This window comes from Neophocaena asiaeorientalis, unplaced genomic scaffold (genome assembly GCF_003031525.2).
Source record: "Neophocaena asiaeorientalis asiaeorientalis breed wild unplaced genomic scaffold, Neophocaena_asiaeorientalis_V1.1 scaffold161, whole genome shotgun sequence".
NCBI classification, from domain to species: Eukaryota; Metazoa; Chordata; class Mammalia; order Artiodactyla; family Phocoenidae; genus Neophocaena; species Neophocaena asiaeorientalis.
In genome coordinates, this window is record NW_020171987.1 from 2,444,136 (window position 1) to 2,459,096 (window position 14,961).

Consider the following 14,961-nt stretch of genomic DNA (forward strand, 5'->3'; position numbering starts at 1 on the left):
CAGCTATTATTTCTCTATCATAAGGTTTGTGTCTCCTGCTCATCATCAACTTATAAGAATAACCTTTATGGAGGGTTATGGCTACAGGTGTGTTAGGATGTTAAAATAGGTCAAAGCCAGATGAAAGTTAAACATAACTTTATCTTTTTAACGCTGACGACATATAAATCAGAGTTCATTTTGGAAAATATAAATGAATGCAAATAAAGTTCTGCTTGTGAAAAATGTGGAATGTATTATAAAAGAACAAATGCACTATTCCTTTGCCAACTCTTGTTCTTTCCCTTAAAAAAGGGAATCTAGGGGCTTCCCTGGTGGCGCGGTGGTTGGGAGTCCGCCTGCCGATGCAGGGGACGCGGGTTCGTGCCCCGGTCCGGGAGGATCCCACATGCCGCGGAGCGGCTGGGCCCGTGGGCCATGGCCGCTGAGCCTGCGCGTCCGGAGCCTGTGCTCCGCAGCGAAAACGTTTAACTCTTAATAGAAGTAAAGTTTTTGTAGGTGCATTGATAAATGATCGCCATACTAATATAGTTAGAGAGTACTGTTTGCACTGGCTATTCTTACTTGACAAATAGTTATCAGATTTAATTTCATATCTGCTGCATTTCCTTAAAAAACATTATTTCTGATTGTTGATGCATGTGTAGGAGGTGATTCTTCAAGATAGGCAAATGTATGTCCTCATTTATCTGAGATTAGAATTGAGCTGAATGTCCATAGTCTAACACTTAATTTCATTATTTATTTTTGATGGGAAAATAAGGTTGTGTTTATGTTAGTAATCTGAATTTCTGAAGCACTGAAGTTGCAATCCTTTGATGTGTTTAAATATACACAGTGATCTAATGCTCAGAAATTGCGTTAAAATGTCTGAATTTGTATTTGCAGTAATGAATGAAGGTCACAGAATTTCAAGAACAGTGACATTTGCCATATGTTCGTGTGTCTATATTTTAATGGAAGGTGAAACTAAAAGACAAACACCTTAAAGTTTTATATGTGTCAAGTGGTATTCTAGAGAAAGCGATAAAACTGCAGGAAAAGATGCTTTTGTCACTGGAATTCGAGTGTTCCAATTGATTTGAAGCTAGTGTTGATCTGGCTTCCTGTTCCAACTTGGAAAGCGGTACTCAAAATCATTATAAACAGCAGTTTAAATAGCATGCCTTGGTGCTGATGACGTGAAGGGAGCCCAGGGCTGTTAGTTGAGTCACTGACATTTTGGCATGTTGTTAGCTATCAGACCACAAAACTGTCACCATTCGTTTTTAAATAATCCACTTACGAAGAGTTTTAGAAGTTTGAAAATGTTAGCTGCTGCTCAAAGGTTCTAGTCTTTCTGATAAGTGTTTTGGGTTATTAACTTATCAATGAAAAGTTTTAACAAGCGTTTTCATGTACAGCGTTTACACCTAAATATGTACAAGTCAATGGTATAAATAACGGAAACGCCTAAGATTACTCTCAATGTAATGAACAAGAGCTTTCCTACTCCCATCTATAAGTAGCTATTTTGGATAGAATAATACCACGTAATTCTTGGTTCCGTGGTACCTGGCTTTTTACTCAATTTTCTCCTTCTTGAATGTTTTATTTTTACATGAAAAAGTGAATGAAGGAGAGCTGTGTAACTACTTTCTTTTCCTTTATTGCCAGTTAAAAGAATAAGTTTACTTTTAAAAAAATGAAATTTTCCTTTCCTCTCGACTCCCGATTTTTTAATCCTCCTCTTCCGAGTTATGCCCTATTAGCAGTTTAATATGCATAGCGAGCTGGTGCTTGTCTAAGTAATTTAATGTCCTCTAAATTGTAACATACCAAGTTGTTTGGCACACTATTTTTTGGCTAAAAGTTTATTTTGTAGATTCATATTCATGTGCAAGAAATAATATAGAGAGATCCCATGAATCCTTTAGACAGTTTCTCTCACTGGTAACATTTTATAAAGCTATAGTACAAAATCATAATCAGCATATTGACAATGATACATTCAAGATACAGAACAATGCCATCACCTCAAGGATCCCTTCTGTTGTCCATATCCACCTCCCCACCCCAATCCCAAACCCCCAGCAACCACTAATCTGTTGTCCATGTCTGTTTTTTGCAATTCAGGAATGTTGGAGGGACTACCCTGGTGGTCCAGCAGTTAAGACTGCGCTTCCACTGCAGGGGGTATGGGTTTGATCCCTGGTTAGGGAAGTTTCACATGCTGTGCGGTACGGCCAAAAAAAAGAAAAAAAAAGAAAAAAAAATATTGGAATTGGGTTTTTCATTCTTGTTTATTGTTAAGTAGTGTTACATGGTATGGACGTTGCCACAGTGTTCATTCCCTCATTGAAGGACATCTGGATTGCTTCCATTTTGTGCTATTGAAAATAGATATTCTGTGAACATTCATGTACATTTTTAGTGAACATAAGTTTTCATTTCTCTGGGATAAATGCCCTAGAGTGAATTTGACTTGTATGACAGTTGCATGTTTAATCACATAAGAAAATGCCCTCCTATCTTCCAAAGTATCTGTACCATTTTACATTCCCACCAGCCATATGTGATGACCCAGTTTCAACACATGCTTGCAGCATTTAGTATTGTCACTATTTTCCATTGTGCCCATCAGTGTATCATGATATCTCATGGTTTTAATTTGCATTTCCCTAATGGCTAATGATGGATTTTCGTGTGCTGATTGGCCATCTTTATACTTGTCAGTGAAATGTCTGTTTATGTCTTTTCCCCATTTTGTAACTGGATTATTTGTGTTCTTACTGTTGAGTTTTGAGGATTCTTTGTACATTCTAGGCACTAATCCTTTCTTGGATATGTGGTTTGCAAATATTTTCAGCCTATCTGTAGTTTGTCTTTTCATCCTCTTAACAGGCTTTTTTGAAGAGCAAAAGTTTTTAATTTTGATGAGGTTCGATTCATTATTTTTTTTCAATTTACGGATTGTGTTTTTGGTGCAAAAATATAAGAACTCTGCCTAGTCCTAGATCCTGAAAATTTTCTATTGTTTTTAAAATTATTGTTTTTTTGCCAAAAGTTTTATTGCTTTACATTTTATATTTGTCTATGATCCACTTTGAATTAATATTTATATAAGGTATAAGGTTTATTTTGGTCAAGGTTTAGCTTCTTCGATAGATGTTCAGTTGCTCCAGCACCACTTGTTTAAAAAGTTTAGCTTCCTCCATAGAATTGCTTTTGCATGTTTATTCAAGATCTGTTGGGCATGTTTGCTTGGGTTTACTTCTGGATTCAGTATTCTGTACCTTTGATCTATGTGTCTATCCCTTGGCCAGTACCACTCTGTCATGGTTAGTGTAGCTATAGCTGTATAGTAGGACTAAATATCAAGTACAGTGAGTCCTCCCACTTTATCCTTCTTTTTCAAGATCCTTTTAGCTGTTGTAGGGCCTGTTCCTCTCCATATAAATTTTAGCATAAGCTTATCTATGTCTACAAGGAACTATACTGGAATATTGGTAAGCATTGCATTAAATCTGTATAGCTCAATTTGAGGAAAATTACTGTCTCTACTATGTTGAAACTCCTAATCTATGAACGCAGTAGGCCTCTCCATTTACTTAGGATTTCTTTTTTTGATTTCTTCAGCATTTTGTATTTTTCAGCATACAATCCTGTACACATTCTATGGAATTTATACAGAATTATTTCATTTTCTTTGGTGTGTTTATAAATCATAGTGCCTTTTGAATTTCATTTTCAACATGTACATTGTTAGCATTGTTAGAAGTATGCTTGATTTTTGTGTGTTAAGTTCTTTCTAAAAGCACACTTTTTCAAATTACATATATAGGATGTATTTTATCTAGTATCTAGTTCCTTTGTTCAAGTCTTGATTTTCTCTTTAGAGACTAAAAAGTTCTTCTTTCTCATTGAAAGTACATATTAAGCATCTATCAAAAGGTACTCAGTTAAATCCATTTACTCAGTCATCCATTTCAGAAATAACTACTGATCGCTAGGTAATATGCTAATGCTAGAATTACAAAGACTTTTAAAAAACATTTTTTTTTACCTTCAAATCATTTGCATCAGAGAAAATAAGTGTGCAATAAATTGTTATAGATACTGTGGCCACAGTTGAAAACAGAATGGGGTACTGCCAAGATGGAGTAGCTGCCTTCCTCCCATTCCTCCCCTAACAGCTGAAAAGGCTGGATAGAACACAGCCAACAAGCAAAGCAAGTGTTGTGAAAGGTGGAAAGAAGGATTGTCTAGGAACCGCAGGACTTGAGGAATGAGATGACCACACTGCTCCACTTGTCCCACCAGATGATGTTGGCAGGGAGCTAATCTTCCATCCCCTGCCTGGTGGAAGCAGGCAGCAATAATATGATCCCCATGCTGTGGTAGAGTCAGCACACATGAGTGGGGTCCTGATCTTCCATCTTTCACCCAGAGGAAGTAGGCAGGAATTATATTCTTTTGCAAGAGAAGTGTCAGTGGAATCTAGTGATGACCTGAGTCTCCCCCCGCAGCTGGCAGCAGTGGGAATCTGCGAGGCCCTGTGAGGCAGGGCTAGTCACTGCTAGTCTTCACCTCACTTCTCTGGTATCAGTGAGGAGCAAAGCTTCTACCATCAAAAAGGCAGGACGAGGTGGTGCGAGGTAGGGCTAGTTGGCATCCAATTTTCGACCCTCCCTCCCCTAGTGGAGCCCAGTAGGAAGTGAGCTGGAGGCAACAAGGCAGGAAGATGTCAGCATGGCTGAGGAGGAAGCTGAACATACATATATCCACTTGGCCCACATTTTACATTTCAACAGGAGGGTTGCCTTTATTTAAAAAAAGAAAAACATGATGAAATAGGATCCACATCCCCATAATAACTAAAATGTTCAGGATAGAGTTAAAAAAAAAATACTCACTGACCTGACCGTGAGTCAGGAAAATTACAACATTAATGAGAAAAGATACCAACAATGAGATGAATCTGACAAGGATTTTAAAACACTGATCATAAAAATACTTCAGCAAGTAACTACAAAATCTCTGAAAACCAATGAAAAAAATGGAAAATCTCAGCAAAGAAAAATAGGTTATAAAAAGAAACAGATGGAAATTAAGCAACTGAAAAATACAATAACCAAAATAAAAACTGATTGGAAGCGTTTAAAAGTAGAGTGGAGATGATGAAAGACTGACTTCATTGCTACTCTATTAAAATTTTACATGAAAGGGCCAAAGAAATTCGAATTGCCAGATCCTTTGGGTCTCTCTTGGTTTTAGCACTGACCTTTATCATGTCTACTATTAGCTCTCTGATATATAACTTAGTAAGTTTCCTTGGAACACCTTTTCTTTGAATTTTCCTTAAATGCTAGTGTTTACCAGAATTTTGTTTTCAACTCTCTCCCTTTATTCTTCTACATCGGTTGCTCTCAACTTTGGCTGCATATTTGAATTAACTGGGGAGGTTTTAAAAACTATTGATGCCCGTGTACCACCTCAGATTTGTTAAATCCAGATATCAGATGATTCTGTTGTGCAGTCAGCTTGTGAGCCACTGCTCCTCGATCCTTCTTATTTATTCCAGTAGCTTCACTTAATAAATACTTATTAATGACTCAGAAACGAAATCCAAACATTTTCACAAGCACCGGAAATATATTTTCACTTTCCTAATAGTCCCCTCTTCCTATTTGTCTAAAAGACATATTGACTTCAACATGTACCAAAATCTATTTTGATACTTACCTCCACAAAGCTATATCCTCCTCAGATGTTTCCTTTCTTTTTCTGATAAATAGAATCACTATCATTCCAGTAACACTAGCTAGAAAATTATCATTTATCATTGTTTTCTTAACGTTCTTCAGCTTGCCTTAATTGCTATAAGACCTTTCCAGTGTACCCTTAGAAATGTCTTTTGAATTCATTCTTTGTTGTTCATACTAATTTCTACTCTCCAAGTGACTGCAATGTCCTCTCAAGTGGTTTCTCTGCCTCCAGATTTTTCCTATTTTAGTTACTGTTCCACACTGTTGTGCAATTATATGTCCACAACCGAGATATTATTTCATTTCTCTACCTAAAAGTCTTTAATGGGCCCTATCACCCAGTATGAAGTCTGAAGACTTTGCTTGGTGTACACGTCCCTGTACAACCCAGCTTCAACCTTTCATTCTAGACTCATCTCGGGTGTTTGTCTCCGTAGGCACTTTGTGCTGTGTTCTCACCATCCTGTCTGCTGTTTGCAGATTACAGTATGAATTTTCCTTACTCTTTTACTCTTTGTTCCTTCATCTGAAATTCCATTTTTCACTGCCTATCTGAAGAATATAGAGCTATTTCTTGAAGGAGATCCAGTATATGTTTATCATCTTTCTACTTTTATCAAACTGCTCCAAAGACAGTTGTTTCAGTTATCTATTATGGGGGGGAAACACCTCCAAACTAAGTGGCTTAAAACAACAACCATTTTATTTACACATGATTCTGCAATGTGGCCTGTACTCAGCTTGGTTGTTCTTCTGATTTTGCCCATAGTCACTTGACGCTGGAATCAACTAGGATACAGGATTGGCTGAGCCTCTTTCTCTCCATGAATTCTCAGGGTCTCCTTTTCTCCACGTGGTCTTTCCAACTGTCTCTCCAGCAGGATGGCCAGACATTTTATATGGCAACTCAGAATGTATGAAGACTTATCAAGCATCTATTTGCATCATGCTTACTAATAGCCCATTAGCTGAGTCTAGAGCTAATATGGGAGGAGATTTCACAAGAGCTTGAATTCCACAAGTTGTGTTTTTTTGGTGGGATCACCAAAATAACAGTACAACAGAGTCTGCCCTTTGGCCCCTAGTAATCCCTGCCCTTACACATGCAAAGTACACTCACCCCGTTCCTAAGACCCCCAAAGTCTTATTGTGACATCAAGATAGGGCTACAAGTCCAGGACCTCATTACCTATGTGTGAATGAGGTTCTTCATGCTTAGTTCCTTGAGTACAACCTCTCAGGAGTGGCTCCTCTTGATCCAAAGGTCTGTGAGCTAGAAAGACTTGTTATCTAACCCTTACACACCCAACATTCTCTGGTCAGACAGGAATAAAATAACTAAGCTAAGTAATCCTATCCAAAATGTGTGAGAGATACAGAGCAGTCACTGAACCATAGCAATTCTAAAACCCAGCTGGGCACACGTCAGCAGTTTTTTGATTAGGGCCCAGTTCTGCTTACTGGGAGTGGTTCTCTGTGGCTTTTGGGTCCATCCTCTTCTTTTCCATGGCAAGTTAAGGGCCCAGAGGCCTCTTTTTAATTGGAACTTTATCAACAAACTCGGACGATTTCTTAAAATGCTTGTGAGCCTTTTATGTATTAAATTGTAATCCATTCCATTAAGCAGAGGCCACACACACAAGTATATTTAAGACTGCTGTCTCTCTACTTTCGAGTCAGGGTTCTGGAAGACAGTGCACCAGATTCTTAGACACCCCTTTGCTTAGCTAGTCTTAGTGTATGCCTCATATACCTTCATAGCTAAGTATCTCAGGGTTTTCCTCCAAGACCGTTTAAGCAACCTTCTCTGGATGATAGAGTAAGTGTTGCATCCCAAACGTATTATCACTGATGGGATTTCCCCTCAGAGTCAGTGTGAGATAGTGTTGTTAGTGATCATGCACCCACAAAATAGTTACTGAATAAAATAGTGATTGGGATTAATGTTCTTAGAATGCCTTGTGGAAAACATTGGCATAGCCAAAATTATACCATTTTCTGATTCCTATCATTTTCCATGAAAAAAAATAATTCCCTTTCTTATGACAGCTCTTATCTGAAACTAACACCAGTTATGAACTGCTTATCCTCCATCATGACCTTTGGTACTCCAAAACACTGTTCTATTCTCTGCCTGTAATATACCCTCACTGTCACCAGGTGGAAGTAAACAGTAATAATATGTTAGGCCTAAAAGACCAACAGGTAACAGCTGTAGGTATAGTAGAGATAAGTTTTCATTCATTTTAATTTGCATGATAGACGATAATTTTAATATTTATTATTGTATTATGTGGTTATTGCTTAAAAATCAAGTCATTCTTAGATCAAAGGATAAATAATCTCAGCATCATTTTAGAAAGTCTTAAACATTTATGCCCCAAGGAGTCTCCCTTTGTTCAGGACAATCAAAGCCCATATAAACGTTTTATATCTTACCCAGAAATCTTAATGATCATATGCATACGTGTTTCAAGGACCTAATGTAGTTTCACAGTCTTGGTCTCTTAATTGTTAAACTACCTCTCTTAATTGAAACCACAGTATACCCTTGAGACTATCAGCTGTAATTTATAGGCTATAAAAATACAATTAAGCCTACATAAGGTAGTCCTTTTAAAAAATCCATTGAAATACAATTGAAAGTCTTTAAGGTTTCAAGTCTGGATGCGGTGTCTTATACGGATGATAAATTGAAAATATAGAACTGCATATCAGTTACTCTTTCTATAATCTTTTGGTGGGAACATGTGTCTCTTGCCATAATAGTCCTCAAAGAGAATTTCCAGTTTCATAATTCTGATAATTCTTGGAGATCATGCTGAGGTGGTAAATCAACCTAGGACAGATACTAAAGTTTACCCTTCTTTCCGTATCTGAGACTTGAAGGTGTTTTCTAAAGGGTTGAACTATTTTTGAACGGGGCAATAATTAGCCAGATTGTTGTCTTTCTGAGTGCTTTCTTTTCAGAAACAACAAACCCAATTGTTGGAAGTAAAAGCCTAGAGCTGTGTGAATTGGCTATTCAATTTACTGATTTTTAAACTTATCCTGAAAATACATGTCTGCAACATAACAGCCATTTTTTTCCTAAATACTAAGAAGATGAAATAAATTCTGCTCAAGTGATGATGGGATAGTTTCTTAGATCACTGGATTGAGAAAAGCTTTGTCTTATCTTTCCAAGTCTTATAAGAAAGAAAGCTTTGAAAATTCTTTGAAATCAATGGTGGCAGGTTCAGGGAAGACAGAGGCTAATAAATTTTCTCCAAAAAGTATCAAACTAATATGGAATAGGTTGGCTGCTGAAATATACATTTGTAAAATAATTAGGCATATAAAGGTAAATGCTGAGTTCTTACGTATCCTTTTTTTCTTTCTATTTTAGGTAAAGTGAATTACTATGAGCCCTTTTCAGTCATGGCTATAACATGTACCTTTATCATATTTCACAAACATTACTGAATGTCTATGATATGATATAAATGGTAATTACCTCGAGGAAATTTTAAAATTGCAAACAATATATGTGCCAGGCATAGAGGCCATTGACAATCCAGCAAGACTATTGGTGGTCATACTTTTGTACTCTATTATTCTTTTAATTCTTTTTAATATCTTTATTGGAGTATACTTGCTTTACAATGTTGTGTTAGTTTCTGCTGTACAACAAAGTGAATCAGTTATATGTTATACATATATCCCCATATCCCCTCCCTTTTGGGCCTCCCTCCCACCCTCCCTATCCCACCCCTCTAGGTGGTCACAAAGCACCGAGCTGATCTCCCTGTGCTATGCGGCTGCTTCCCACTAGCTATCTATTTTACGTTTGGTAGTGTATATATGTCAGTGCTACTCTCTCACTTTGTCCCAGCTTCCCCTTCCCCTAACTGCTAATGTTGGTGCAGTAAGCAAAGATAAAGTGAATAGGCCTAATAAAGTAATAGCAGCTGATCAACAAAGTTTAGGATAAGTGAAAAAGTTGAGTATGAAGCTCCAGTTATCCAGGGTTCTTTCTAAGTCTAATTTCGTATGTGGTTCCCAAGAAAAAAATAAGAAGAATAACCTAATGACTGTAGGGAAGACAGTAAAGAGACTTTTCTTGGAAGGGCTCACGAAGAGCCTGTGATTTGAGCAAGACTTTGAAAAATAAACACATGGCTAGGGAAAGTGTGATGGAGAAAATTTTCTCTGTCAGAAGGGTTTCATGAAGACTAGTATAAGAAAAATTTAAAAATGATCTAGAACAAGGGTTGGCAAACTTTTTCTGTAAAGGGCCAGATGGTGAAAGTTTTAGAGTTTGCAGACAATATAGTCTCTATCGTAAATACTCAACTCTGCTGTTGTGGCAGGACAGAGGCACAGACGATGCATAAAGGAATGAGTGCGGCTGTGCTCCAGTAAAACTTTATTTGCAAAAGTAGGTGGTGGATGGATTTGGCCTGCAGGCTAAAGTTTGCTGACCTCTGTTCTAGAAAATGCCTTGCAAACTGCAAATAGGTAAGCCAAAAGTAGAAACTGCTATTGTTATTAACAAAGAAAAAAACCACAGTCTATTCATAAAAGAGTGACTAGATCAGTTTTGATGGAAAATGGGGTTTTGTAGGTGATGGTGAGAGGGATGGCTGTAAAGAAGGGTAAAACAGATGCTAAGACTTAAATAGCAGCTAAGTATAAAGCAAAGAATGGAAAGCTGAAAGCAGTTTTTCTGGAATTATCTTCCAGCAAGTATATGAATGTTTACAGAAATTGGAACGTGGAAAGCAGACAAGGGGTTTTTACAATAATTAGGGTGTGAAGTGATGGGGGCTACGGTTAGAGGTTTAATGGTAGGTATAGCAAGGAAAAAAGATTCAAGATCACTTTGGGAAGTTAAAAATACATCAGAGATGGTGCTTGATTGGATGTTGAGAGCCTGATTGGATGTTGCTATGGGAAACAAATAAAAGGAAAAAATAGCAAGAGGCACATCTTATACTTTTCCAGTACAAACCTAAACTTTTTCACCGCAAAATCTGAGGGTCTTGAGAAATGAAGTTGCCTTGACTTTAAGCCGTCACTCTAGGAAAGCCTTAAACAGAGTTCCCACCATTGCTCCCTGACACAGCACTTGAATAAATAAAGGAAGAGGTCTGGGGTCCTTTCTAAGTTCTATGTTAGTCTACTTGTTAGTCTTTTTTCTTTTTTTTAAATTAACTAAAGTCCATACTTTGCTCAAATTTCTTTTCCTTTAAGGAGCTAATGCTCCTTAATGGCAGAGATTTAACATCTTGTTCATCTTTGCATCTCCGATTATGCGTATATGACCACTGAGATCTGAGCAAAGAAAAATGTTTTGATCAGTTGCCAGGTTTGGGGACAGGTTATTTGTAAATAACAGAAATCTTAGAAGTAGCAGTAGCTTAAACAAGAGAAGCTTTCTGCTCAAAGAAAATTCCAGATGTAGGTAGTTCAGAGCTTATATGATGTCTGCCTAATTGTGAATTGTCTAGGCCTCGGGTTTCTTTTCTGTCTCCACTCTTTTCTCCCTGGGGGTATGGTCCTCATCCTTATTTTCCAAGATGAAGTTCTGTCCACCATATCCATGTTAGTATAAACAGCAATATATAATGAAAGGAACAAAGAACATGGTCCTTTCCACTTTTAAGAACAAGACCCGGGGCTTCCCTGGTGGCGCAGTGGTTGAGAGTCCGCCTGCCGATGCAGGGGACAAAAAAAAAAAAAAAACAAAAGAACAAGACCCAGAGGTTATTTATGTCACTTCTCCTTACATCTCATTGGCTAGAACTTGTTCATATAATTACATGAAAATGTAGTGGTGGCTGGGATATGTGGTTTTTATTATTAGTACCCATGTGCCTGATAACAACATAGAGGTCTATTACTGAGGATCTTAAATTCGTTTCTCTAGAAGAAAAGCCCAAGACAGCGATTCTTGTGCAAGTGATCTACTGAGGAGTGCACTCAAGAGAAAAAGCTAGGAAAAGGTGAGTTTTCAAAAGTCTAGACTCATCCTGACCCCGCAGGGAGCTGTGGAACATAAATTGCACCGCAGAATTTATCCTCCCTTGAAGCAGGGGGGCAGGGCCTGGACTTCACAGTCATCTCTATCCAGGTGGCTCTTGTCATGCTAAGATGAGTCTCTGGAAAAGGGTACAGGTGTGAGCTTTGTCCAGTCAACACCCACAGCAGTTGAGGTATGGGTACAACAGCGGGTTAAGAAATTCTGAGTGGGATACCAAAAGTATCTGCTACACTGAGCAAGAAGAGGAAGCAGATATTGAGGGGAAATTAGTAGCCAATTTTGGCACAGCCAAGAAGCATCCCTCCACATATACTGAAATGACTCAGTAGATCATTTTTGCTATGCATGCGGTAAACACTCTGTCAGTACTTTTTGAATGAATAATGCATATTCTTGAACGAACTTCTATTTTTTTATTTCCACAGCCTGCCGCCTTTAAAATTCCCGAAAGGATTAAAAAATATTAATATTCTCAATACTACCATACCTGTCCCCAACATATACATATGCATATGCATCCTGCCCACAATAGCCTCTCTCTCTGCCCAGATTCACTCACAACCAATTATAGAATTACCTCATCAACATTCCTGAAGAAGTATTGACTGGACAAATCCCTGCTCTTTCAAGTATCTCTAGTTCTGGTTCCCAGAAAATTTCTCATTGTCCAGGAAATAAATGGACAACCAGCTTACTCTGATTAGGTTACATACAAACTCCATATATTCATCTTCTCTAAAGCTTAGGTGAAGAATCAGTAAGACTTTTCTCATCAGTCTCTGTGGCCTAAGTTTATGCAGGTTTTACAGTGGCATTTCTGGCTTTCAGGAGGGTTTCCATTTAGTAACAGCTTCATGATATAGAATCTGAGGTTATAAAACAAAAACTTAAAAGAGGTAATTGAACAAGTGCTTAAATGATTTCATTATATCTCTCAGTTACAGATCCCCACTTTCTCCCATGAATGTCATAAAAGAGAGTCCTATAAAAGGGTCAGGGTTGTGGAGTGAATGAGTAACATCTGAAGTATGTTCCAGTGGTTTCTGGAAAATGTCTTACATTGCCCAAAAAGCAAAAAAGAGAAGAAGAAAAAGAAATGAAAGCACTACTTTAAAGCAATATCACATCATTAGTTATACTTCATATTATAGAAAAGTAGCTTAAGTAAGATAGTTTATTCTCCCATGTAAAGTAAAAGATAGGCATTCCTGAACTTGTATGGTAGTTTCAGGGTTTGTCAAGGCCCAGACTGCAGTGCTTAGCATGTGACTTCCATTCACAAGGTTACTCCATGGTCCTAGTACAGCAGAAGAACTGAATTTTAAATGTTACTTAATTTGAAATAGCCACGTGTGGCTCTTAGCCTTTGTTTTGAAATGGTAACATCAAACGATTATTGGCTCTTTCCTATAATATGTTTATATTATACATTTACATTTTGCCTAGAGTCCTGTAATGTAGATGTGGAAAGGATATTAGAACACAAAGCTAATATTTAGAAATATTGAAAATCAAGCTGGATCCTCCGACTTCATAGTCACTGATGATTATAAAAATTCATTTTTTTAAAAAATTTATAATTAGGTGATAGATGTATTAATTATCTTGATGTTGGTAATCATTCCACAGTACATATGTATATCAAATCACCACATTGTACACTTTAAATGTGTACAATTATATTTGTCACTTACTCCTCAATAAAGGTTTTTTTTTTAAAGATTTTATAAGTTACTTATTTTCCTGATATTCCAGGGAGACTTTCCTTTATTTGCTTCAAGTAAGTAAGTTTATACACAGTTATCATTTCAATTAACTTTGATGGAGTTGTATTTGAAGAATGATTACAATAATCTGGCAACAAATTTTCACTTGATCTATCCTAATATTGAGGGTTAAGCTGTCTTTCTGGTCTTGACACTGTAAACCAATCCACTAATGGCAAACCAACCGTTATTTTACATTAAAACAGGAATATTATTTCTGTTACTGAAGAAGCTTTGGAATTGGTTGCACGTAGTTGACATGATTGAAATGTCTAGGAATTTTTGATACTGTATTCATTCTCAATTGAACGAATTTTCTAGTAGATTATTAAGTATCTACTCTACACCAGCTACTGGACTAGCCATTGGGAGCAGAGCAGTGACTTAAGCCAGATGAGATTCTTTCTAGACTAGGCTGGCAGTCTGTTTTGGAAGAGTCTTTCACACAGTAATTACTTGTGCCCTGGCTTTTAAGAAGGAAAAGATTAGGGTGCCTTTAGATCAGCTAACAGGCCAGCCTAGCCCACTTGGTGTATAGGCTCACTCTCAATCAAAGTCTGCACTCTTGTAACTGAAATCCAAATACTTCTGGGGTTGCACAAAGAATTCCCAAGGGGTGTGCCACAAAGGTAGTTTGAAGGAAATTCATCTCCAGAACCTCAACTTCCATATGTACTCTTGTGTAAAATTGCCTGATAGCTCACAGTAGCACTTCTTTTACTTTACAGAAGTGAAATTGCATTATGATGTATTGTATGCAAAACGGACTTAGGTGTCAAACAAAAGAATAGTCTGAAATATTAGTTTGAAAAATCAAGGCTGCTTAAACTCAGAGATCTTCTCTGTGTTACAGTATTTCTGATAAGTTTGAAGCTTAATCCAAGTTGGTATACTCTCAATTCAGAACAGCCAAAACAGCATATAGTAGTGATACTAAATTAAATGTAATTGGAATGTTTTATAGAACTATCATATTTTCAAGATACATTTGATAAAACCCAGGGGTAAATTTTATTTGTTGTTTTTCATATATTTGGTATACATGATCACCCCCCCAAGTAGTTTTCTTAAAAAAAGAAAATTCTGTTTCATCAAATCATGCCATGATGTATTTTTTCCAGTTATCCTATTTGATATTTATAATATTTAATATTCTTCCCTCCTACTAAACAAATAAATAAACTTCTTTAAACTTACAAAAAATAGATGTCAACTTAAAACACCCAGGATTTTTCTAAGATCTTTCAAGGGAATTGTAACAAAAAAAAGGTTGAAAACTACTACCCACTGTTTCTCAAATTATGATCTGATGTATAATTAGATTTTAATAATCACCAGTTTAAAAAATCACTAGTTTAAAAAAAATTCCTGGATCCTAACACATACCTATTGAATCAGAATTTCTGGGGAAACAAGGACTGGG